Source organism: Neovison vison, chromosome 9 (assembly GCF_020171115.1).
Source record: "Neovison vison isolate M4711 chromosome 9, ASM_NN_V1, whole genome shotgun sequence".
NCBI classification, from domain to species: domain Eukaryota; kingdom Metazoa; phylum Chordata; class Mammalia; order Carnivora; family Mustelidae; genus Neogale; species Neogale vison.
The window spans coordinates 85,388,832-85,413,633 of record NC_058099.1 but is presented as its reverse complement, the minus strand read 5'-3'; the positions used below and the strand labels follow the sequence as shown (position 1 = coordinate 85,413,633).

At 39.2% G+C, this 24,802-nt stretch overlaps 1 protein-coding gene across 4 annotated transcripts in view; it reads left to right on the top strand.

Moving 5' to 3' along the window:
- Positions 1-24,802, top strand: part of PCSK5 (proprotein convertase subtilisin/kexin type 5) — a 449,573-nt gene that overhangs the window by 199,274 nt on the left and 225,497 nt on the right. The window lies entirely within an intron of this gene.

Sequence of the window (24,802 nt, the reverse complement as noted above, 5' to 3'; positions counted from 1 at the left end):
GAAGTTTTGTGTAATAGGTGCTCTGGATGCCATATCTGAAAAAATTTTTGAATTCCAAGCACAACAGGTCCAAAGATTTTAGAAAAGGGACTGTGGGCCTACACTCTGACCCCTCCTACAAGGGGACCATAAAAGCAACTGAAGTAATAACATAAGTGTTTTTCCAAAAATAGCCTTGCACCTCTGCCTGAGGGAGGAAGGGAAAGATCCTTCGATTTAGTCCTACCCTGACATACAGCAATAGTAGGTGACCGGAAAAGAACGCAAAAATCATGACAAGACTCGGTACTTCAATAAGAAAGGTTCTGGCTTGTTCTCAGTACCTTTACAGCTGCTGCTTTTTAAGGCAGGGACTGGGTGAAGGCTCTCGGGCCTTAAAGTAATATGGAAAGTGTACATTATAAACCATGGAAAGCCTTGGGGTAAGACAGGCAGAAAAACAGAGCTTTGGTTGTGGGCTGCTGTATCTGTTCAGACCACTATCACAAAATACCATAAATGAGGTAGCTTATAAACCACAGACAATTTTTTCTGCTTTTGCTGGAGGTGTGGAAATCTAAAATTGAGATACAGGCAGATTCAGTGTCTGGTGAAGGTCCATTTCCTAAGTGGGTCCCATGGTAGCAAGAAAGGGTGAGACAAGGGAGCTCTCTGGGGTCTCTTAAAAGGCTACTAATATCACTCATGAAGTCTCCACCCTCCTGACCTAATCACCTCCCAAAGGCCGCACGTCCTAGTACGATCATGGTGGGCAATAGGTGTCTACATATGAATTTTGTGGGGACAGAAACATTCCGGACATGGCAGGTGTCGTATCTCTTCTTAGCCTCTTGCCTAAGCATTGGTGCTAAGGGAAGCCTAGCTTCCCACAGATGTTCGGTTTTCTTCCTTTTGGATGAGGTTAAATATTAGTCATTTCCGCATATTCTGTCTTTTAAAGATTTTATTGATTGATTGATTGATTGATTTGTCAGAGGGAGAGAGAGAGAGCACCCAAGCAGGTGGAATATTCTGTCTTTTAACGTGGTGGAAGTTCAGGTGTAGCAAAGAACTTGCACTTACCCTGTTACATTTTACTGGGCAGTTCTGGCCCCAAAAGTCTCCATTAACGGTCTGTTTTTAAGATGGTCACTGTTGGATTTTTGAAAATATATTATCTTCATCCTGAAATTCTGGGGTGTTTCTCGGGAGTATTTCCCGAGGCACAAAATACCGAAGGGAAAGAAAAGTCTGCATCTCCCCGCTGCCCCCCTCAAAATGGTTGTCATCTCAAACTCCGCATCCAAGGGTCCTGTCTGTGACTGTGCACTTGTAGACGTGATACTCGGTTCCTCGGGATGCTGCTATAACACTAATATTTCAACAATTCTTTTGAGCACTATTTAAGCTCAGATGGAAAATCCTTAACATTTATGCCCCAAACAGCCCACTCAGTTAGAGAAGTTCACTTTGGGGCTGGGAACACTCTGAAATTCTTAGTCTTTTTTCTCTTTATCTGCATTTTGAGCATCTTTAAAGACTCATTTTTGCCACAACTGTGATGGGTGGAAGGAAGTTTGCAGGATATACTCTACCTGGCAAAATCGACTGTAGGTTAAGATTTTAAGCGGTTCAGTTTGATCGTGGGGCCAAAGTAGATGGCCAGTAATCTGATGAAATAAGAAAGGATTGGCCTTGCTCTTAACTCCGTTGGCTTGTTCTACAGGCCAGTCTTTGCCTCCGAGTGAAGGTGGAGGCTAGGAGAAAGCCGTCTGAGGATTAAATGAAAGGGTCAGACATGATTGACCTACAGGGATCCATAATTTCCTCCCACATAAGGAAAATGTACCTGGAACTAAAAAATGGGAGCCAGGAGCTCCGCCAACCTCACCCACTCCGCAGCCCCCACACCCTTTCCCCAAGATCTCCTCTATCCTAGTACTTTCTTTTTTTTTTTTTTTTAAGATTTTATTTTATTTATTTGAGAGAGAGAGACAGTGAGAGAGAGCATGAGCGAGGAGAAGGTCAGAGGGAGAAGCAGACTCCCCATGGAGCTGGGAGCCTGATGTGGGACTCGATCCTGGGACTCCAGGATCACGCCCTGAGCCGGAGGCAGTCGTCCAACCAACTGCGCCACCCAGGCGTCCCTATCCTAGTACTTTCTAGCAATACTTGGACCTTGGTATCTGGAGAGTCTGCCTCTCCTCGCACAAGCTGAAAAGCCTCATCCACAAGATAGTCCCCTGTAAGAAGAGAGGAGAAAAAGGCAGAGTGAGGCAGTTATGCCCCAGGACACTGCCGCACCGCAGACACGCATCCCCTGCGCAGGTCAGTGAGGAACGAGACTCAGGGCTGGGATGAAGAGCCACGGCACGGGCTTCGGTCCCTGTTGACTGGCATCGCCCAACCTTCCATGTCCTGGAGGGAAGCAGCTTCATTTCTCCGAAGGTCACTAGACTGCAGTATCTACTCAGGGAAAGCTCCCACCTCCCTGCTCCCCGCAGTCTGATTTCTCCGCACCTGCAGGTACCTGCCTGCATCAGAGCAGTAGATCTCCCTTTGGAGCCCCTTGAAGCGTTGGGCTCTCTGCCTTTCGGATTCTTCCTGCTCCTCTCCCCTTGGAGATTTTCCCAAAAACCAAATGAACAGAACCCCCCCCCCAAAAAAAAAACACCTTGTTAGGAATCTAAGAGGAGAGAAGACAAAAACAGATGCAAACCACAGAAACAGACAAGCTTCCAGGGCACAGATCTCTTACCCCAGCCCGACAAAAGCTGGGTCATGAGTTAACTCGGCTGTGAGGGTTCACAGGACAGACACCCCTCCCCCAACCCCCGGCCCAGGCCATCCTTTTCCCATGAATGTGTAGGAACATGTGTCGTAATAGACTCCCCCATAGCACACTCCAGATCTCAGGAAAAGTGAATCCTCCCAAGACAGGAGGGATTTGGAATGGCTCTAAAACTCTGCCGCCTTTCCTGCTCTTTCTGGGTTTGAGCTCTCCTGCCTCTGACGCCTGATCTCCAACTTTGCCTTTCTAGTAAACAAGGTAGTTTCCTTCCCTCCCAAGGACACGGCCTGGGTGCCAAAAGTTGTATATTTCTTAGCTTTCTAGAAATCGTAAGCAATTTCAGAATGAGAGATAAAACTGCACTCTCTAAAGAGAGGGGAGAAAACGTCTTGTGTTGGGGTGCTCTTGTCCTGTGTTAGTTCAGTGGTTTATGATATTTCAGTTATTTGGGTTTTGTGGCGTTGGAAGGAATTTTCAGGTTTTTCAGCAGAGTGTGAATATGTAATCAGTGATTAGGAGTGAACTAATGATCATTTGGGCTGTTGCTGCTTCGAGTAATGTCTTTTTGTACAGTGTAACTCGGAAAGTTCTGGTAAAATGAGTGTTCTTAAATGAAGAAAGTAGTGAAACATGACTAATGGTTTTAGGGGAGCAGCCTAGAAGAACACCAGGTCACATGTAAAAGCAGCCTTGCATCTTGACACAAATATATATATATATATTGCTGGTCCTCTAGCCTCTGGGAAGAGAAAGACAGTTGTTAGTATATGATGTTTCCTACCAAATGGTTTATAAAATAAAAATTGAAATAATTGATGTTCATAAAAAGATACTGTTTTTAAAGACTTTATTTGATAGAGAGAGAGAGAGAGAGAGAGAGAATATGAATGGGGGAAGGGCAGAGAGAATGAGAGAAGCGGACTCCCCGCTGAGTATAGAGCCCAACATGGGGCTCGATCCCAGAACCTCAAGATTATGACCTGAGCAAAAGGTAGAGCTTAATGAACTGAGCCACCAAGGTGCCCCTACTATTCAGTTTCTTATACTATGTTTTACTGAAAGTTTCCCTGATCTGAGTCTGTAAGTATTAGCAAAGAGAAGCTAGTTTACTGGAGTCTTTTATATGTTCAATTACCAGCATTAGCTCGGGACATTCAGAATTTAAGTTTACTAAAGAGGGCGCCTGCTTCCCTCTCTCTCTCTGCCTGCCTCTCTGCCTACTTGTGATCTCTGTCTGTCAAATAAATAAATAAATAAATAAATCTTTAAAAAAAAAGAAAGAAAGAAATCTTTTGGCCTTAAGTTGCAAATAGGTCTCTCATTAGAAATTTGAATAATATATATTCAGCAATCAAGAACTGTTGCACAATGAATGGTCAATAAAAGGGACTGAGTTGGGTAGAAATTTCTCAAATTATTTAGGACTCTGAGAAGGAGTATAACTGACACACAGAACATTCCACTAATCCTTGTTTTAAGTGACCCGGAAGCATTTTCCTCAGATTTCAGATCTCAGGGGCCTCAGGAATACCTTCCTTTGAGAACATCTCATCTCACATATCTGGACCTAACTTCAGAGAATACACAGATTAGGGTGGCAGAAAATACACAAATTCTGTACTAGAAATATACCTGAAGTGTATGAAGCATTTGCTGCGTCTGGTACGCTAGCTTCACGGGCACACAGACACATGTCTTCTTATAACCTGTTTGTTCTCTCCTAGTTCAGACGTCCCACTGGAACATATCATAGACATATTTGTAGAACACAGGTTCTAGAATGTATCGAGAGAGGATATAGCATTAGGTAACTTAGTTAATTTGTTGTTGTACGACAGATGTTTTTATATGAATTCTCTTCCAAATGAGGCTTAAACCCCTTGAGAAGAAGGGTTGTACCTTTCGGTCTTGATTTATATACATAAAACAAATATCTGATAGATACTTAAAAAAAAAAAAAGCATCATGCTACACGCTAAGTGAATTAGGCAGGACATAATTCAGGTATTTGCAAAACCTGTTGCTTGCTTTCAAAGGGAAGCAGATGTACACTAACATATATGCATGAATTGTTTACAAAAGCCAGTGCAATCATTTTGGGGGAGTGTGCAGGATTTGGCGGAAAACAGAAATGGCCAGCCTCCATGATCCAATTTGGAACTTTGGCTCCACGACGCTTTCATATCCTCCGTGACATCTAAGCACAGTGTTTTGCAAAAGGTCATTTCCGAACAAACATTAGATCAATCCATCTAGTCCAGCCTTCTTATTTTTTGTACCCGGGAAATGAGGTGAGCAGCATTGCTCAATTTCACATATTCATTGTTTTTATCTTTTAGTTCCTCTCATTGGTGTTGATTAAGTGACTTCTCCCCACCCCACATCAACTCATCCCTTACCCAGTTCACTGATTGTTCCTTAGAACTGGGCTTAACACGGGTAAAATAAAGGCATGATGTTATTCCCTCCCTTCGCTTCCAAGAAAAGTCCCTCTACCTTTGATCTTTAGTGAAAGGGATAATGGAAGACACAGAAAGGTCAGTGTGTGAAGAATTAGAGATGTGTTGAGCCACAAGATGATTCACACCATATGCTGTTGATTGCAGAAAAACCATTCTGAAAATTCTCTTCTCGGGAAATTCAACTTACCATCTGCATTTCTTATAAACCTACAAAGTCCATCTATATAAATGTTATGCCGTTCCTACTGATCAACCACTTTATGCCTTTGCTCTGCCTTTCATTATAACCTCTGTCTTACCTATGTATGTTTCCAATGGAGGAAAAATATGAGGGAATGCCCTCAAATATTTGCGATTCAATTACTGAAAGAAATCCATACCTGGGACCGTTGAGATGGTGCCTGGAGTTTTTAACAAGCTGAGTTAAAGTAACTAATGGAGGGGCTTCAAAGTTCTAGAACTGACCATTGTGCAGGGAGCCCACATAAGAAGGACTTGATAGACATAAACATTTCTAATTATTGGGGTTAGCATCTTAGGCCTGATATCTTATAAACTCTTCTTCTTTTATTTTTTAAATTAAAAACATATTTCAGTATAAAATGTTTCATCAGAAATTCTCCTAAGGGCCACATTCCCCTGTACAAAATTCTGCAGCGGGCAGGAAGGCAAATGCATTTGGTTATTGAGGTAAAACAGCAGAGAACGTATCAACTCTTAGCTTTTAGGAGGATTTTCTTATTTCACTTGGAACTTCAGATTCACATGTACAAAGAGTGAGACTACGGGCCAGGAGCCCCGATTCTGTAGAATGACATCCTTACAGGGTAAGGATGGAGTTAACACGCTCTCCCGCTTCCCCCACACTCAGAGTTTCTGGAGTACTATAATGTTGTAGTTTGGGCTTAGCATTTAGCCGAGGTTTCTGGCAGGAAGGGTTGGGATCGGAGCATGAGGAGGGTGGGGAGACTTAAAATAAGATCAGGGGAGAGAGCTGAAAAGGTTTGTGAGGTAAAAACCGCGCACATTTCCACTTGAGGCCCAGCGGACAGAGAAGCAATGCACAGTCCTGGATGATTCCCTATAGTGAAATAATTGTAACCAGACCCACAGAGCAGTTACCGCGGGCCTTCTGCCAGCACTGTGCTTGAAAATAGCTTTGTTATGTCTACACACACACAGACAATACACTGTGTCCTCTAGCACTTTTCTAGTTCAAATTATGTGGAAGCCAATTTTCGCCGGTCTCAGCTCTGTACCTACCTAGTGGTTAATGGCTTAAAACAATGCAACTTCCAGGGGTGTCCTGTATTGCAGGGAAAGCCCTGGCCAGGAGGCTTCTTCAGCCTGTATTGTCTTGAGATTAAGCCTGATATTTTCTGTCCCCTTCCTGAGATGAGGACACGGGGGAGGGATGGATAGTTGAGTCACCCAGAGACTGAACTGAAGACAGAGAAATCATCAGGTGATGGTTAGCTGCTGCTTTTGCTTATATTTTCAAAATTGTAGGATTCACTGAACGTATTTTGCTCTTATCGCTGTAATAGTGAAGATTGCTTCTTAAGAAGAGTAGTTCTTGGTTCAGTTGCGATCGCCAGCATTTTTCCTTGCCAGGTGTCATATGTTACGTTAGAAGTGTCTCATGTTGTAAGTATCTGATTTGTGATTTAACCTAAGCAGGATCGCTTTAAGATTGAAGGTAGGGGGCGCCTGGGTGGCTCAGTGGGATAAGCCGCTGCCTTCGGCTCAGGTCATGATCTCAGGGTCCTGGGATCGAGTCCCGCATCGGGCTCTCTGCTCAGCAGGGAGCCTGCTTCCTCCTCTCTCTCTCTGCCTGCCTCTCTGCCTACTTGTAATCTCTCTCTGTCAAATAAATAAATAAAATCTTTAAAAAAAAAAAAGATTGAAGGTAGGAAAGACCTTTATGGTGTCTTCTGGGACTTGACTCATTTTATAATAATTATATCTATATCTTATATCTTATATGCCAGGCTCTCCACTATCTTGACAAGAATTCCATCCCAAAGGACCCTATGCCTGAGAATTCTATAAATATTGATACCACTTTGAGAAAATAGCAATGTAGAAAGCTTCTCTTGGTTGAAGCCTAGGGTGGGGGCAATGGGGTGGAATGTGTGAGAAGGGATTTTGAAAGGAAACTTCTAATATCATTTTTCTCATCTCTGAAAGGTGTGTAAAGAGAACGGGGGTATTGGTATCATTGAGCTTAGATGGAATCATCCATTCATTCTGTAGACCTATATCAATGGTCTACTCATACGTTCCTACACTAGACATTGTGAATTGAATGGTGGGCTGGCAAACATGGAATTTTGTCTTCTTTGGCAAAGCAGTCTATAACAAACAAATATAATAAACTTATAGATGATAAGTACTAAGAACAACACAAACAGAGTAGAATAGTGGAGAGTAATTTGATGAAGGGAACCATTTTATCTAGAGTGATCTTGGAGAGACCTTTTGGAGAAGTGATGTTTTAGCTGAGACCTGAAATATATGAAGGCTCACTGGTAGAGAACTGGATGGACCATTGCAGGGAGAGGGAGGAGCAAGTTGGGAAGACCGTGTAGTTGGAACAAGGTTTCTGGGTTTGAGAAATGGGAAGATAAGTATGGACACTGTGAGCTGAAGGTTTGGAAGAGTCCAGATCCCAGAAGGCATCATAACAAATAAGCATGACTGAGATCTATGGAGCCTTTTAAGGATGGAGAAATGATTTGATTAAAATTTTTAAAGATCATTCCAGCTTCTCCATGAAGAACTCTTGGTGTAGGAGCAAAGCAGGTACCATTTTGGAAGCTAGTACCATAGTTCAGGAGAGATTAGGGTAGCCTGGTCAAGGTGATGATGATGGAGACAGAAAGAAGTGGATAGATCTAATGTTCATTCTGCAGGTACAGCAAACAGGGAATGAATTAGAATAATGTGCTTTGGGGGAAAAGAAAAACTCAAGGCTGAGGTCTAGTTTCTTAGCGGAGCTCTTGGGTAGATTATATACCATTTATTGAAATAGAGACCCTTTATTCTTTCCATGGGATTCTGAGAATTAAAAGAAGCATAAATACCCATGGGACTAGATCTCTGGGCCTCCGGGTCTTGCAACGAGACCCATAGCCAGTAGCCAGTTTCTCTTACAATTACTGACTGCACTTTGGTGCATCGGCTCCCCCAGCAATTTATTTCTTCTTAGAAAATGCTTTTCACTAAGATCATGGTGGCTATAAAGGACTGAAACCATTTGCATTTTTAAAAAGAGAGAAAATAAAGAATATGGATTTATTTACATTATAAATTGCTCATCTACTGCTCTATCCTTTAATTTTAAAAGGGTGATAATAGCAAATTGACTTTTATGCAGTTACCCCATTAGATTGCTTAGAAAACCTAATGAGCTAGTGGGTTATTCAAGAAATATCTAAAATTCAGTATTTAAATTTAATCCCTTAAAGGTTTGTGGATTTTATTCATTGTCAGGAAATTTTTATTCTTGATAATGTCTATGGTAACACCCTAAATACTATCAAATATAATTTTTCTTACTAAGAATAAGAGTAGCTCCCTTCCCCCCAACCCAGGATCCATTATAGTTTCATACCATAGTTTGCTAACTTAATCACTTTAATCAAAGCATATTTCAGTTCATTCTGCAAAGTGACTTACTGTATGGCTTCATCAAATATAACTCTCTTTGTATTTGAACATTCTCAGATATATTCCTAAACTCTATATTGAAACCCAGTTAGAATTCAACGCTATTTTTATATTGGGTCTTCTTGAGTTTTGAATCGGTCTTGTATACAGTCACATTGTCGTAGCCTATAATTTTTTACTTCTAGGGTATTTTTGTGTCATTTGTTCAGAAGAGAATAATTGTTCCTAGTGACACTATTGTTATTCTGTGTTTAGCTGATCCCAGCATTCTTTTTACTCTGTTTTTGTAGAATCATAGTACATTTTGCCATCCGTAGGACAGAAATGTAGAGAAGTAGAAACGACAGACTGGAAAGCATGTCATTTCACTAGCATACAAGATTTATGCATTCTGACCTCAACAAGTCAGTGATGGTATTTGATTTGTCAAGAGCTCAAAGCAACAAACTCACAGTGAAATCTGGGATACTAGAATGCAACCTGCACACAAAGAGAAAGATATTTTGTGTGTCGAAGACTGGCTAATTTCTGGCCATCTTGGATTTTCTTTTCTCCATTTGTGATGATTCTGAACCTTACTGAGTAACCATATGGGTGACCAAGGCAAAGTAAACTTCTATGATCTTTGCATATCCTGGAAAAACAAAATTCTGTGAAGCCTGGTAGTGTCTTTCTAACCCATAAAGACATAGTACATTTGAACGTGACATGCTGCATAGGAGACAGAAGTTTCTTGTTGCCTCAGTTGAGTGTGGAAATAGTGCATCAGAGTGCAAAAAGGTAAAATCAAAAAATAAAATGATGAAAAATAAAAACAGCAGACAGCTTTCACCGATTGCTTGTTCTGTGCCAAGTACGGGGTGGTGATCTTTTATGGGTTACCTCACTTAGTCCTCAAACCAGTGCTGTAGGTAGGCTATTTCAGATGTGGGAAGAGGCTTAGAAGTTTATCCAGGTGAAAGGGGTAGATCTAGAGATGGAATTCAAGGTGACGTGACACCAGAACACACTATTATACCACATCACCTTTCCGCTGTAAGAGCTATAACAAGATATGCTTTATTGCAAATGGCTGCTGGGCAATACGAGGGCCATGAGTACGGAGAAGGATGTCAAAACTTTGAATAGGGATGATTTAGGAGGACTTTATAGAAAAAAAGGAATTCAAACTATACTCTGAAGATTATTTTTTCAGTTTTAGTATGTACGAGTCATACAGAATCTTGTTTAAAAATGTAGATTTTGAGGTCACCTGGCTGGCTCAGTTGGGAGAGCATGTGACTCTTGATCTCAGGACTGTGAGTTCAAGCCCCAGGTTGGGTATCAAGATTACTTAAAAATAAAATCCTTTTTTAAAAAGCAGATTTTGAAGCTCTCAATATAGTTTGGGTGATTCGATTACAAGGGGTCCATAGACCACAGGAAGAAACCATCCCCCTGGCCCGTCAGCTGTCTTGAAAGTGAAGATGTGCAGTAGCCCCAACAGAACCAAGAATAATATTGGGCACATAGTAGGCAATCGAATATTCATTTAATGAGGGAATGAATCCGTGGAGAGAAGGAAGTCTCCCTTTAGTTATTGAAAAGTATGAATTAGGTATCTGTTAAGGTAGCTGTAGATAGTAGGGTATCCATGCCAACAAATTTAGTTTTAATTCCAAATGTTGATTGACTGATTCAAGAAATACTTAGAGTCATGCTTGTTACCATCATCTCTATTTTGAAACACCTTCTTCCCCATCTTGGAAGCTGAAATACACATATAGTCCTTGTTGGAATCTTTGGCATCAGAATTCTGATGTGACTCCATGTGTGTCTGGCACCGTGCGTAGAACTAGAATACATCTGTGAGCAAAACCTGGATGTTCCATGCGAATCTCCCAGAAATGGTACTAGGTTTATCCCAAATGCATGTGATGCTTTGAACCTGGCTCCCAGAGAACATGCATTCCAGCAAAGGGAGGCATACAAATTAATTACATCTGACAGTAGGTGCTATGAAAGAAAAAAATGAAAGATGATATTGTGATAGGATGTGCTGATGGGCTAAGGGTAGGGAAGGGTCATAATGGCAAATAAGGGAAGGATTAGGGAGGGCCACCAATGAGATGACAGTATTTTTGCTGAAAGTGAAGTCATAAATGTGATCCAACTTACACTTGGTTTTTTTTTTTAGTTTTCCTGATTATTGTTTGATTGTAGCATTAACTGAGTTTCACCCTTTCTTATCCAATGCTGCTTGACATCATGACCAAGACTTAGATAACAGAAGTCCAAACGAAGAAGAGAAATAATCCATATTTTTTATTTCTACCAATATTTAGAAATATGCTTGTACATGATTGAAAACTGGACATCCCTTCAAAGTTTAAAATTATTCATCCAGAATCCAGTGAAGGCTTTAATTTGTCTTTTTAAAAGACAGTTAGTAATCTGTTTTTGACAATTGTCTTTTTTAATTTAATTTTTTTTTTTTTAAGAGGGTGGGTAGGGACAGAGAGAAGGGGAGAGAATCTTAAGCAGGCTCCATGCCCAGTATGGAGCCAAATGCAGAGCTTGATCTCAGAACCCTGAGATCATGACCTGAGCCAAAAATCAAGAGTTGGATGCTTAACTGACTGAACCACCCAGATACCCCTCAATTTTCTATTTTTGGTGGGCATGACAGTTTATCTGAAAAAATTGATACACAACCAGGGTATTTTGGGAGGAGGGAAGAGAATTGAGGGAAATTTAAGGCAGGCTCTCAGAGGAGTCTGCTTGTTATTTGGCCATTGGAAACCTTTTTTATAACCGACTTGAAAGAATATAAGAGGGAGATTCCTAGAGAGAGTATGATCTGGGAGTGATCATATTAGTCAAGCTGTATTCTTATTCATCGCTCTGAATTTAGGTGCCATTGGAGTTGACATCTAATAGCCTCATTACCATAGCAGATGTATTCCATTTTATAATTTTCATTGTGCTAAAATTCTCCGTTATAGGTAATACCTTACCTGAAATATAAAATACTTGTGATCAGTTTGTCTGAGAAATCATAACATTGGAAGGTTGCCCAGAGCCCATCTGGTCTGTAGAGATGCTATTTAGTGAGAACGTTCAAGGATCACTAGGCAAAGGAGAATAATACTGGTAATGTAAAGTAAGTTATTTTAAAAATAAAGGGCTTTTTTTTTTTTTTTTAGTTTAAAAAAAATTAAGTGGCTTATTTGGAAATTAAGCACTATTTTGGTATAAAATTTTCTTAATTGTATGAAATGATGCTGTCCTTATTCAGCGAAATTAAGTTACCAGCCTTCCACTGATTTCATTTGCACTAAAATATTGAACACTGAAAGATCCCAGAAGAGCAAACCTATCTCCACCAATATTGCTAGCAATAGAACCATTTAAAAAAAAGATAGATTGTTATTACTAAAATAATACATACCTGTTGTAAAAAAGAGACTATAAAGAGCATAGAAATATAGAAGCAAAAATCAAAACTCTCCCTACACAACTTTGAACAACTCAGCAACTTTTTTATGCTTGAATAGTAAAGTAACTCCATAATACTATGATGCCCATTACAAATATTCTTAATGTATACAATGTATTTTTTGCAACAGTATTTCCTACTTTATTGTCTTCAATCTGCCTGTCACCTTCCCTTCAGATCCTGTGTTCATTTTGTCTTCCTTCTTCCATTAGTTTTTGTTGTTTTTTGTTTTTTTGTTTTTTTTGTTTTTACCATCTGTTTTACCTACCTAATGCTTTGTCCAACATAAGCAAGCTTAGAATCAAGAAGATTTTAGGTCATTGTGGATGTCTATGGCTACTTGTTGGAAATTGGGTACTGAGAAATTCCTGAATTCTAGGAACTAAAGTTCAAATTGAGTTACAAAAACATGGTTCCAAGCCACTCAAAACGGATGTGATGCTGTGAATCCTCTATAAATCACGTACCAATTTTTTTGTTAATATTTTTCTTATCAGTATATGCTCTATATATTACCTCTGGCCATAGTTATTACAAATACTTTATCAATTTGTCATTTGCTTCAAGTTTGCTTCAGATTGTTTTGACAGATGGGACTTTTTTCTTTGTTCTTTCATTATTATTAGTCAATTCTCTGTGTCCTTGATAAATTCTTCAGTTAGTCATGACTCATCTTTTTGTACCTCCTGAAGAATGTTACATATGCTTATAAAAACTATGTATGCTTTCCCCCTAAAATGATCCCAAACATATCTATAGCAGAGGATATGCTGTACCCCAGGGTAATCCATGGATCCCAAGTTAAGAGCTCATGTTAGAAAGTCCTTTCCTATCTCAATTACCAACTTCTATTTTTCATCTAGGGTTTTCTCATTTCATTTTTCAGTAGAATTTATTTTGGCATTCAGTATGAGGATCTAAGTTGAATTTTTATAGAGATCCATTTACTCGATGCCATTTCTTATGTAATCCATCTCCAAAAACAATTTGTTTTGAATTCCAGTCATTGAATTTATCAAGGTCTCCCTTGAGTTTTCTGTTTATTATTCTGTCAGTTCTTTTGACATTTCAGTTTCATTCCACTTTTTTAAATTTTTCTTTAAGCGTTTTTACCTATTTATTTTTCCAGGAAAAATTTAGAACCCTTTTGCCATGTTGCCCAAAACAGTCTGAGTGACAATTTATGACAACTGTGTGAATCTGGGCTTCTTTGTAACAGTTGGTTTTCGCATTCAAGAATATCTGCCTCTGAATTATTCAGATCTCTCTTTTATTGGCAAAATAACATTTCAGGCTTGTCTTTCGTTCCATACTTTTTGGGTTAGACTTATCTTCGGAATGGCAAATATTTGTATGCTTTGCTCTTACCATTTTGCCCTTAACTAGTTATTGCTCATGTTTAACACATACAATTTTTTTGTATATTTTTCTTTTCTCTAGCCCCTTTAATTCACAGTACGTTGTAACTGATTATCTTGTTTTTTGGTGTATGTGGGGAGGGTTATATACATGGCTTCTGGCTATAGTAATACTTATCTCTGTTCATTTGAGGGTTTTTGGTGTTTGTCTTTATTGTACAAAGTAGTCATTATGACTTCAGGTTTTGGAGTAGGCTGGCTTCTGTTCGACCCTTCCTCCACCTCATTACTACCTAGGTAACCTTCAACAAGTGAAAATTGTGTTTCTTGACCTGTTAAATTTCGGTTTCTTCACCTGAAATTTGGGGTAATTACCCAGAATCACCAGATTGTTGCCAAGATGAAATAAATTTGGGCATTTCTAAAGTATTACAAATAGGGAAGCTGATATAATTATGATTAGTGTTTCTATTATATTAGTTAACCATTTAAAATATTAAGTATTAAGAATGACAATAAGCTTTCATGTCTAGGTCCTGGTTTTCTCTGGATTTTATTTAACCTTTGTTTCACTTTTTGTTGATGTGTGCTTTTCTTCACATGGCTCTGGAACATTTTTGGTTTTACTGAGGTTTTGTTAAATATGGAATTTGGGTCTTTTCTCAGTATCTGTTGAGATTTTTAGTATCTAGATTCTCATACTGAAATCATTTATGGGATTTGTTAGAATAATAGATTTTAAAATATTATTTCTGTTTATATTATGAATGAAATTTGGCTTCTTTAGTATGCTATTGGTTTAGTATTAGAATATTTTATATATGGCTTTGTGTTTATTTTCCTGAGTGACATTTATAGTTTAACTGAATAATGTGTGTGTGGGCGTGTGTGTGTATGTGTGTGTTCTGTATTGTTACAACAGCTAGCTAATATTAATTGTGTACTGATGGAATATAAAGAGAATCTTGTAAAGTATTCTTTATTTTTTTCCCATTTATCCCTCAAGTATATGGTAGCATAAGTAGTAAACGAAGAGGGAAGCTTCCTAATTCAGATTGACTTGACCTGTCTGTACTCTGCCTCTATCTCTGCCAGATTTTTGTTTTTTTGTTTTTGTTTTTGTTCTAATATATCAAGTGATGTTAAATTCACAAACCAACTGTGAAATTTTGTATCTATTCTTTTCTCTGGAGACACTTGTGATCACTATCCTTGTAAATTTGAATGAAACCATCTGTCCCTAACTCTGAGAGGTAATTCTTTGATACATTTTTCAGTTTTAATTCTTTCTACCTATATTCTCTAAAACTGTGTCCATTTCATAAGATGTTCAAATGTGTTAATTAATAATTGTATATAATGATAATGATAACTATGATATAATGGCATATTTTGATACTTATAGCATAATATATTTTAATATATCTAATATTAATATACATATTATATATTATTTTCTTTGTTAGATGTTTTGTTGCTATTATTTTTTTCAAAAGGCCAGTTCTTGAATTTGTTCATGAGTAATGCTGTTTTTCTTTTGTCCTTTTTTTTTTATTGTGTAAATATCTTTTCTGTTTTCCTTAGGATCGCTTTTCATTCTCTTGTTAATCTTACTGGATGAATCATGGTTCATTTATTTCTCCTTTTATATTAGTATGATTTTTTTCAAAACTGCATATTTACCTCTGAAGACACTTTTGGCTGACTGTCATTACTTTCTAAGGATATTTGGGCTACCTCCTTGGTAGAATGACAATTGAGAATAGTACTTTCAACTGTTTAACAAACTTTGTTTCTCTTGTTATTGACCTTTTTCTCCATTGTATGCTGGTCAGATAATGAAGCTAGATAATCAACCACACTAGTGGTGTGTAAGGTATTGTTTTTCCTTAGGGCAGTTGAGATTTCCTTTTGGCTCAGTGTATCAGCAACTTTTTCAAGGCTCTTTGGTGGATCCATGAATTCTTAAGAAAAAGAAATAACTCTTTGTAGGAGATATGTTTTAATATTATTAAATTATATCTACTATATAAACAAATCCTTTATAGTCTTTCCCCTGAAATAAGTGGATTAAATTACCTGAATAGTAAACTGGGTCCCTCTGTTACTTCTTTTTTCTTATGGTCTTTGATCCATACATTTTGATGAAAACATTTCATCCTGTTAGATAGTTATTGTAGATACTACATTATCTTTTAGCCAAATTGTACTTCCTTGTTCTTTTCAGTATTTTTATGTCCAGTATTTTTATGTCTAAAATGTTACATCATTTGCAACTAATCTTTCCATGCATACATTCACGTGTGTGTTGTGGAAAAATCTGTGCCCTATCTTTTTTTGTTTATACATTTTATTTTCTTAGGTTAAAAAATGATTTTAAAATAATGTCAATAAGTTTTAGATACCATTTTTAAATAAAGCTGCTATTTAAAAATAAATATATCTTGTAATTAGGGACTTACCCCTTTGACTCCTTGCTATATGAACTTGGTTTAAATTTACTTTACTTGCCCCACCTGTACTTATTTCTGCATGTTTAATAGCATAATCTGGATTTATGCAACACGCTGTTTTAATTAATTTATTTCTTACTATTATTTTTTATTTTCTTTTTTGAAGAATTGTGTTAAAAGACTTATTAAGTCTCCCCTTTGTGTTTGATTTTTGAACCCTTAGAAGGTCTTTCGTAACAACAACATATTGTAGGGTTTTTAATTTTGATTTATGTATTCATCAGCTGAAACAGATCTTGAAGTTATCTGTTTGCTTTATTTTGGTTTTCAGAGCATGTGTTTGTAGAGAGGTAGGTTAGTTGACTTAGTCAGTCCTACCAATGTGTGTTTCTGCACTTACTCATAAAGGACAAGAGCATAGTAGAAAATTCTTGGGCTTGTTTCCCTTCAGTGGTTTTAACTGTCCTTTTTCATTGTCTCCTGTAATAAGCTTTGCAGGGAGTCCTAAGACAGAAATTCTGTTTTGTTTTAATTCCTAAATTGCTTTAAGGATACTTCTCATTTGTGTTTGAAATTACCTATCTGCACACAGACACATACATACACTCATACGTATCAGGATGAGTGTCGGGGATGCAATTCTTAGTATTTCCTGAAACCTACCAAGTCCTTTGAGCCTCCCTTGGGCATTTTTAATCAAGTAAGATTTTGATGACTAACAAAGCATACCACGGGCTTCAGAGCTCAAGCCCTGGAGCCTGAGACACCCGGATGCAGAGCCGTGTTCTTGCTCTCACTGTGACATGACTTTAGGAAAGCCTCAGCTTCCACATCTGTAAGAAGAAAATAGTAAGTTGTTGCCCTCATGGGGTGATTTTGTGTGCATTACTGCAAAGCACCAGTAGAACAGCTGGAAAGAGGTAGTAAAGACAGTGCCTATTGGTCCTCAGGGGCAGACAAAGCTCGTCTCTTGAAGTGGGTTTCTGTTTCCTGGCCTCCAGATCTGACATCTTGTCTTTCCTTGTCATCACTTCATTACTTTCCTTGAAAACAAACAAACAAACAAACAAAACTGGGGGGATATTCTTCCATTTGTAGTCCGTATCATTAACCCCATTTTCCACACTTTCAGTTCCACAGGAACAGTGGACTCTGTTATCAGTGGACTCCCTCTCCTGCAAACTTCGCTTTTCCTGATACTACTGTATGTTCTTTCTAGTACTTCTTTCTCTCAGCTTCTATTTTGTCATCTACACTTACCTTCTGTACTGATGTATTCCCTTTTTGTTCACTCTCTTTTCCATGGGCTCTATATTATTTTTCTTCTTTTCCTTTCCCTTTTCTTCATTTTCTTGTCCCTGTACTTCCTTCTTACGTTTCTTTTCTTTTTTTTTTTTTTTTCTTTTTCCTTCCCTTGGTTCTTCCTTGGTTCCTATTTTTGCCCTTTTTAAAATTACTCTCAATGAGAAACTCTGGCTTCAGAAAAGCTGTGCTGCTATCCCTGCTCTATTTACCACCCAAGTACAGACCTATGCAAACTTGCCCTTGAAGGATGGGGTGATAGACAAGACCCAGTGGTCAATTCCCAGGTCCTGGTGGAGATCCATCCAGTGAGGAATGCCTGGGGAGGACAGGATCTAGGCAGAGGCTTGCCGGCAGCGCTCATTGGCTTTTCCCCCCTGTGGTCCCTCCTCCAGTCAAAGTGGGCGGAGCTGGAGTGGAGAAGAACCAGGCTCTGGAGTCAGCCCTAGCTAATCCTATGACCCTGAGCAGGATTCCAATACTTTCTGTGCTTTGATGTCCTTATTTGGGTGATAAAAGTAATAGCATCTCCTTGGATTGCCAGGAAGAATAAATGAAATCACGAATATAGTACTTCTCACAGTGTGCCTGGCACACAGTGAACACGCAATAAGTGCCATGTAGTACTCGATAGTTTTGGAGATATATATGTTAGGAATTACATTCGGTACCAAGAAAGTATAGTGGGTACAGCAGGAAATCCACAAGACCTTGGTTCAGAAACTCAAAGCTACCAAAGCTGAATCTGCATTATTCTCTCAATATGTATATATGTATGTATGTGTTTACTTATTTATTTTAAGGATTTCCTAAAAATTTGAGAGAGCATGTACAAGTGGGGAAAGGGGCAGAGGGAGAGGGGGAAACAGACTCCCCACTGAGCCACCCCAGGCACCCTTCTTTCCGTCTTTTCTTAATGGCTGCTGCAGCTCTAGCCATCATTCATTTTTTTTTTTTTTTAAGATTTTATTTATATGAGAGAGAGAGAGAGTGCAAGGAACTAGCAAACTGTCCAGTGATCAGGGAGCCCAATGTAGGTCTTGATCCTGGGACCTGAGCCAAAGGCAGTCGCCTAGCCAAATGAGCCCCCTCACATCCACATTCAGGTAAAAGTTGGAAGGAAGGAATGAAGGATAATTGGAGAATGCCCGTAGGAAGAAAGACAAGGCTTTCTCAGAAATACCCAATGGACTCTTACTTATGCTTTATTACTCATAACTCTATTTCTTGTGTATCCCCTCCCTACTGGGGAGTCTGGGGGACATGATTTTGGCATCTCACATGAGGGATAAGGGAAGCTATAAAAAAGAAACTTGGAATTTCTAGGACTTGAGAGTCTAACAATAGGGACAGGAGAGGTAGAGTTAATGCTTGAGCTGCCTTGAAATTTTAAAAAGGAGTACAGGTCTAGTAGAGAACCATGTGTGTACTTTTTTAGGCCATGAGTATCTTGGGTCTTTAATTCAAGAGCTAGATGGGGAAACAAGGGTTAACTTTTGGAGTGTGTTTTGTCATTTCTCCCCACCCCCCTCCTTCAGGTGATAAGTCAGCTCTGTTTTCTTAATGTAAAGTATGGAAACGTTAAACAATAAACATCAGCCATAAGGTTACTTGAAATAAATTTCTGTTATAGATTTCCGTTAATCTTAGTTGATCTTTCCCTCAGTGTGTGTGTGCCGTGCATAAAACTTTTAAAAAATATTTTCTGTCATGGTTGACATCTAATAATTAGAAAGACTGCTAGGAGTTGACATGATAAACCAGGAGTTTCTAAAATAGAATAACATTTACTTAAAATTCTAGACAAAATGCATACTGATTTTCATTGAAGTTTAAAATGCAGGTGAGCATTGAGAATCCCTATTTTAACATATGCTTTTTTGATAAGCAGGTAGAAAGGCATCACTTTAATCCCTTGTATTCAAAAGGGAAAAAAATGAGAGAAAATGCTGTAATTTAGGTTAATAGTGGTAACAGAGATGCAGCCGAGTATTTATGACGCCTGTCCAAGGGTTCGACTTCTGGCTTTTGTGGCAGGAACTCTGCAAATCCCTGAACTCTGGTAGAAAAGTTTCAAAAACACTGCCATCCTGCAGTTCAGTTAAGCAAATGCGTATGTGCAGTCTTTCATCCTAACATTTGGTACCATACATCACACCAATATTCCCTGAAGAACCTTCCACCCTCCTCTACAACACCTCAGTGGCCAACCGTCAAGAGGAAAGATGTTTCCACAAATAGGATTTGTTACAGTCACGCTGGGTCCAGGTTCTTGTTTCCCTAACCAGTCAGCTTGCGGCCTACACCACGGGCTCATTACAACCAGATGCTTCTGTCAGATCTTAGTGGCGTTGCTGGTTCACTAAGCGCAAGTAGACCAATGTGTCAAAAATGCTATTTTGCTCACTTGCTCATTACAAGAACTAAAAAATGTACCATCCAAATTTAGGAATAGAAGAAAACAGCTTAATTAAATGGATCTTCATCAAATGGTAGGATAGACTTCAGGTGGTCCTTCTGAATCGTTTTAAGATGAGAGATTGTGTGTCTCAGTCCATTGTGATGACTGTTGTCTTTGGGAGTCTGTCATGTACCAGGCACTCTGTATTCATTACCTTGAGTCCTCGTAAACAGCCTGTAGAGTGTGTGTTACTGTTGAGAAAACAGAGTCCCTAAGAGTGTCAGTACATCATCTAGCGTTCCAGAAGACTTAGGTAGCAGGTATGATTTACCCGAAGATTTCCTGACTCTAAAGCATCATATTCATGTGTCTACGAGCTATGTTTCTTATTATTTTTGAGAACAAATTTAAATGAGAAATAAAAATGTGGGTGACAATGTCTTCCTGCAGAATTAGGTCAGTTGACTTGGAACTGTATATTTATTCATGCTGAGTGCTGGACAACCTGCAAAACTAGCAGAAAAGGGAAAGTGAGTGCTGTCCTCCAGCTTCCTTCCCAGGCTTGGGTTGCTCACACCTTGACTTGGGAGGAAGCTCTCATCTTGTCACATTTTATCTACTTCAAAACATTTCAAAGCTTGGAGATGAAAATGAGGGTCACACTTGGATTTGAGGCTGCAGGGTACATGAAGAGAGAGAGGATTTTAGAATGGCCAGGATTTACAGCCTCACTGTTGGAGGGAATTGAGTGTACTTACACCTTCCTGTTGGAGGGAATTGAGTGTACAGGGAGTAGGACGGAGTTCCACTATTGTGGAACTCTCAGTCTATGTGACCTCAAGTTAGCGTACCTTTGTGTGACCATTCGTCAAATCATATTCCCTAAGAGTTTAGGTAGCGAAGTATTTCAGGGAAAGGATTATTGAGCTGCAGAAAACTTAATTGATGTGTTTTTGGTGTAATGACAAATCCTGAAGATAAGCCGAGATATATAAAGGAAAGAAGACAATTCAATTTCAGTGGCAGCATATTCTTTGTCAGTTAGGGACTTCCTTCCCTAAAGTGTGTTCAGAGACCCAGTTTCTGTACCTTTGGTTTATACTCACTTGAGGTAATCCGTGAATGATGTATATGAAAGAGTATAATATAAATTTGACTTGGATAGTCCTCAACCCATCTTCTCTTTTCTTGTATCTTTTCTATCTCAGTTCAGGTATCGATGGATCATAGGTAGGTGTCTCAGTGATAACAGGAGAAGTCATATTTCCATATTTGGATGGAGTATTAACTGTTTTCTGTTAGCACACACAATTTTAGGCCTGGAGCTTTTGAATTCACATAGAGTACAGGGTCTAGCACAACACAACAGAACAAAAACACGTTCCCATTAGCAGGACCTACTCCTCTTTGCAGTGGGACTAATGGTCTGATGGTCCTTTTGGTGGATTCATTACCTGGCGAAAGAAGACTGGTTTCCTTTGTTGGATGGTCAGTATTTTATTCTAGAACCATCATTGGCATGCACTCGGTATAGTTCCGAATAATGTTTTTACCAACCTCCATGGGCTTCAAACACTTTCTGTCTCATCTTTCTTTTTCCAGCTCACAATGACTCTTTCCCCATGATTGCTGATTTATTTAGCATCCGTACAGTGACATTAATTTTCTGGCTACTTGTTCTGGCTACATTTCTATTTTACACCATCTTAAGGAACAAAAAACGAGACTGTTTTTTGTCTTGGATTTTTTTGTTGAATATTTAGTCAATTGGATGATGGCTGATGGGTCGTACAGTTTCCCCATAGGACTGGTTCATGAAGTTGCTCATCACTCATTAGACAGAATCACTCTTCTGTGTAGAGAAGATTGCCGCATTCAGGAAATAGTTTTCATTTTCTGGATTTGCTGTTGCTGCTCGAGTTGACAAATTCTCTTTCTGTACCAAGATGTGTATGTGTTGTACTTTTCATCAGTTACCTCTTAACTGCCTGTGATGATAGGTCCATCTGGGGGGCTGGGGGGTGGGGGAAGATTATTTCTTGTTTCTTTTTAGTAAACGCAGGTGAGTCAGTCACGGAGGCTCCAAAATTGGTCCTTTTTTTTAAGCACCTCCAAGTATAGATTTGATTTCGGACAGTTCACACATGTGTGGAATTAGCTGAGAAAACTCATGGGGAGAAAATTTGTTTTGTTTTCATTTAAGTGCTAGCAGTTGAACTTAGGAGCCCAACAAGAAGCACTGGACAAAGTGTCTTTCTTGGGATGTGTCTTCCTTCTTCTACATGTGCTGTTGGGGCCATGAATACTTCTGAATACGCTCAGAATGAAAATAGAACACCAGGTAGCAGTCGTGTCACTAATAATCCTGTTTTTGCTGCTGGAAACTAGAAGTGTTTGAGATGGGGTTCAGATGAGCTCCCCGACTGGAGGAGTATTACCCAACCAGACTATAAACCACATCAAAGTGTGAGCATGTCAAAGAAGGTGGCAAGTTCATAACCATAATGTTAAATGATACAATGTTGTAACTTATAGTAGAAACGTGTGATACTGTTATCAGAATAATCTGATATGTCCCACTTTGTTATCTTTCCATTTACTTTAGAAAGAATGGGCCAAAGTTAAGGTTCCCAACCTAAAACCCAGATTAAGACTCGAGGATCTCCTGAATTTGGTGGCAAACGAAAATCCGCCAACTGAGTTGAGAGAGGCGGTGCAGTTATAACCATATGTGACCACGAGGACATGACATGCTGCACTCGGCTTCCTGATCTGGTTGTCAGAGAGCCACCCAAGGCACCGTTCCACATTGGGAGTTGGGGGGAGGGTTCCATCTGGAAATGGCGTTAAATAGTAAGTGAGACCAGAGGATCCCCAGCCCACCAAGTGCAGCTGGTTTGAATGGTAGCCCTACCACCAACTACTGTGTGTAACTCTGAGTCTCCATTTTGCTATCTGTGAAATGGGAATGAAAGCATAATCTCTGTTCATTGGATGTTTAAGATTACACAGTAATAATGCGTGTAGAACATGCACGACCTGGCCCTGGCCAAGTGCTCATTGAATGTTGGTTATTAACTGGAAGCCCCTGAAGGGGGCTAGCCAAGATTTGCAGGCATTTATAAACGTTACCCTTCTAGTATATATTGTGGTTTAAAGGTAATTGTCAATAATTCCAGGGAGGAAGCCTAAGGGGTGGGGGGGTATGTGGCCTAAGTCCTGTGGTTTTTAATGGGCTCAGGCTCAGAATTGAGAGGACCTGCTCCTTTCCTCCTGGTTATACTTGTGGCCTCTTGATTTTCATTTGCCCCCAAAGCTCTTGGCGCTCCATCTTCTGTTCTTGGTGGTGAGAGAGGTCTTGGTGTTCAGAAGTCAGGGTAGTGTGCCTCCAGGGTAATTGGCAGAAGGGGGGCCATTTTAGGGGTTCCTACTTCACCATTGTGGCCTGGAAAGTTCCCCACACAAGGCATACAGCCTTCTCTTTGCTTTCACTCAGCTCAGTATATGACATTCTAGAAGTTTCCTAGTCTGACTTCACTTCTACGAATCCCTGAAAGCATAAATACAAATAGGTCATAAAATAGAAATCAGACTTCCCCCTAAATACAAGCCCTCTCAGGATACCAACAAATTAACCTATGGCTATTTCCTGAGCCACTAATTAGTTACCCTCCCACGGGTAGAAACACCATGGAGGCAAAAATTCCTTGGTTTCCTGTATTAACTTCCTTGCTTTTGGCGAAATTCAGGAAATTTTGAAATTAAATGATTTTTGAAGTTGTGCATTATCAAATGTCAGAGTAAAATTACCTGAATTACACCGTTTCCGTTTCCGGATGTTGATTTCTTCCTTCTAATTACAAGTACTCCAAGAAGAGCTAGTTTTTATAACCCAGCATGAGAGCAAGTAACTCGCGTTTCTTCAGGCTGATTTCCTGAATCGGCCTGAATACAACTGCTTAAGGCTCGAGATAAATGGTCCCTGTTCTGTCATCGTCGTCATCATCATTATATTTTACGTGCTAAGTGTCACTAGGGAAATGGTCTCCTGATGGTCAGACCTTGTGCTTGATCTTTCCAAAGGAATCTTTCCCTGCTGATAGGTAACATAGGAAACTTGTTTCATTTCTTTTTCTTTTTCTTTTCCTTTTTTTTTTTTCGTGGTTTTCCATAAAGAGTAATATTTACAATGAGGATGTTTTATCTATGTGTTAAATGTTATTTTAAACTCATTCAGTTGGTTTAGACATATTTATCAAATCCAAGTGTACTTTTAGGTATCTTGCTGTTTGCTCATGAGAAAAAACAAAAAAAATATGCTTGTCCATTTGAGAGGATTATGCTGTACCATAAATAAGTGGCTGGAAAGTCTTTTGAGACAGCTTTTTTGTTGTTGATTTTTGCCCCTCTCCCAAATAACTACCCTGGGAAAGAGAAAGGAGATGAGATTTACATCTCCGGCAGATCAGGGAAAAAATCTTAATGTGACCCTAGCTTTCAGAATTATCCCTTGACTGTTTTCCTAATTTTTCTGACCATGGTACATGGTCTCTACTGAATGATTATGAGGGTTCAGTATCAATCAGCAAAGGGCCAAATCATGCTATTGGTTTTTAGAAGCAAAACTTATCCACCTCCTGGGCCCCATCCCACAACCTCCCTCCCTTTCTCTAGAGTCGGTGCATTGTCAGGTTCTGAACTTGGTTCCTAACAAGTGTTGTGTAAAACAAAACAAATAAGTCTGTTTCCCTTGTTCTTATATTTTTAAAATTCATAAGGTTGGGCTTCAATTTCCTTGTATAAGTTACGTTATGAAAGCAACCTCACATCCAGTCTTGCTCCCTCTTTGGAAATGGCGGTAGTGTCTCTCTTATTTTTAATCTGGGGGCAGAGCAAAATGATATCC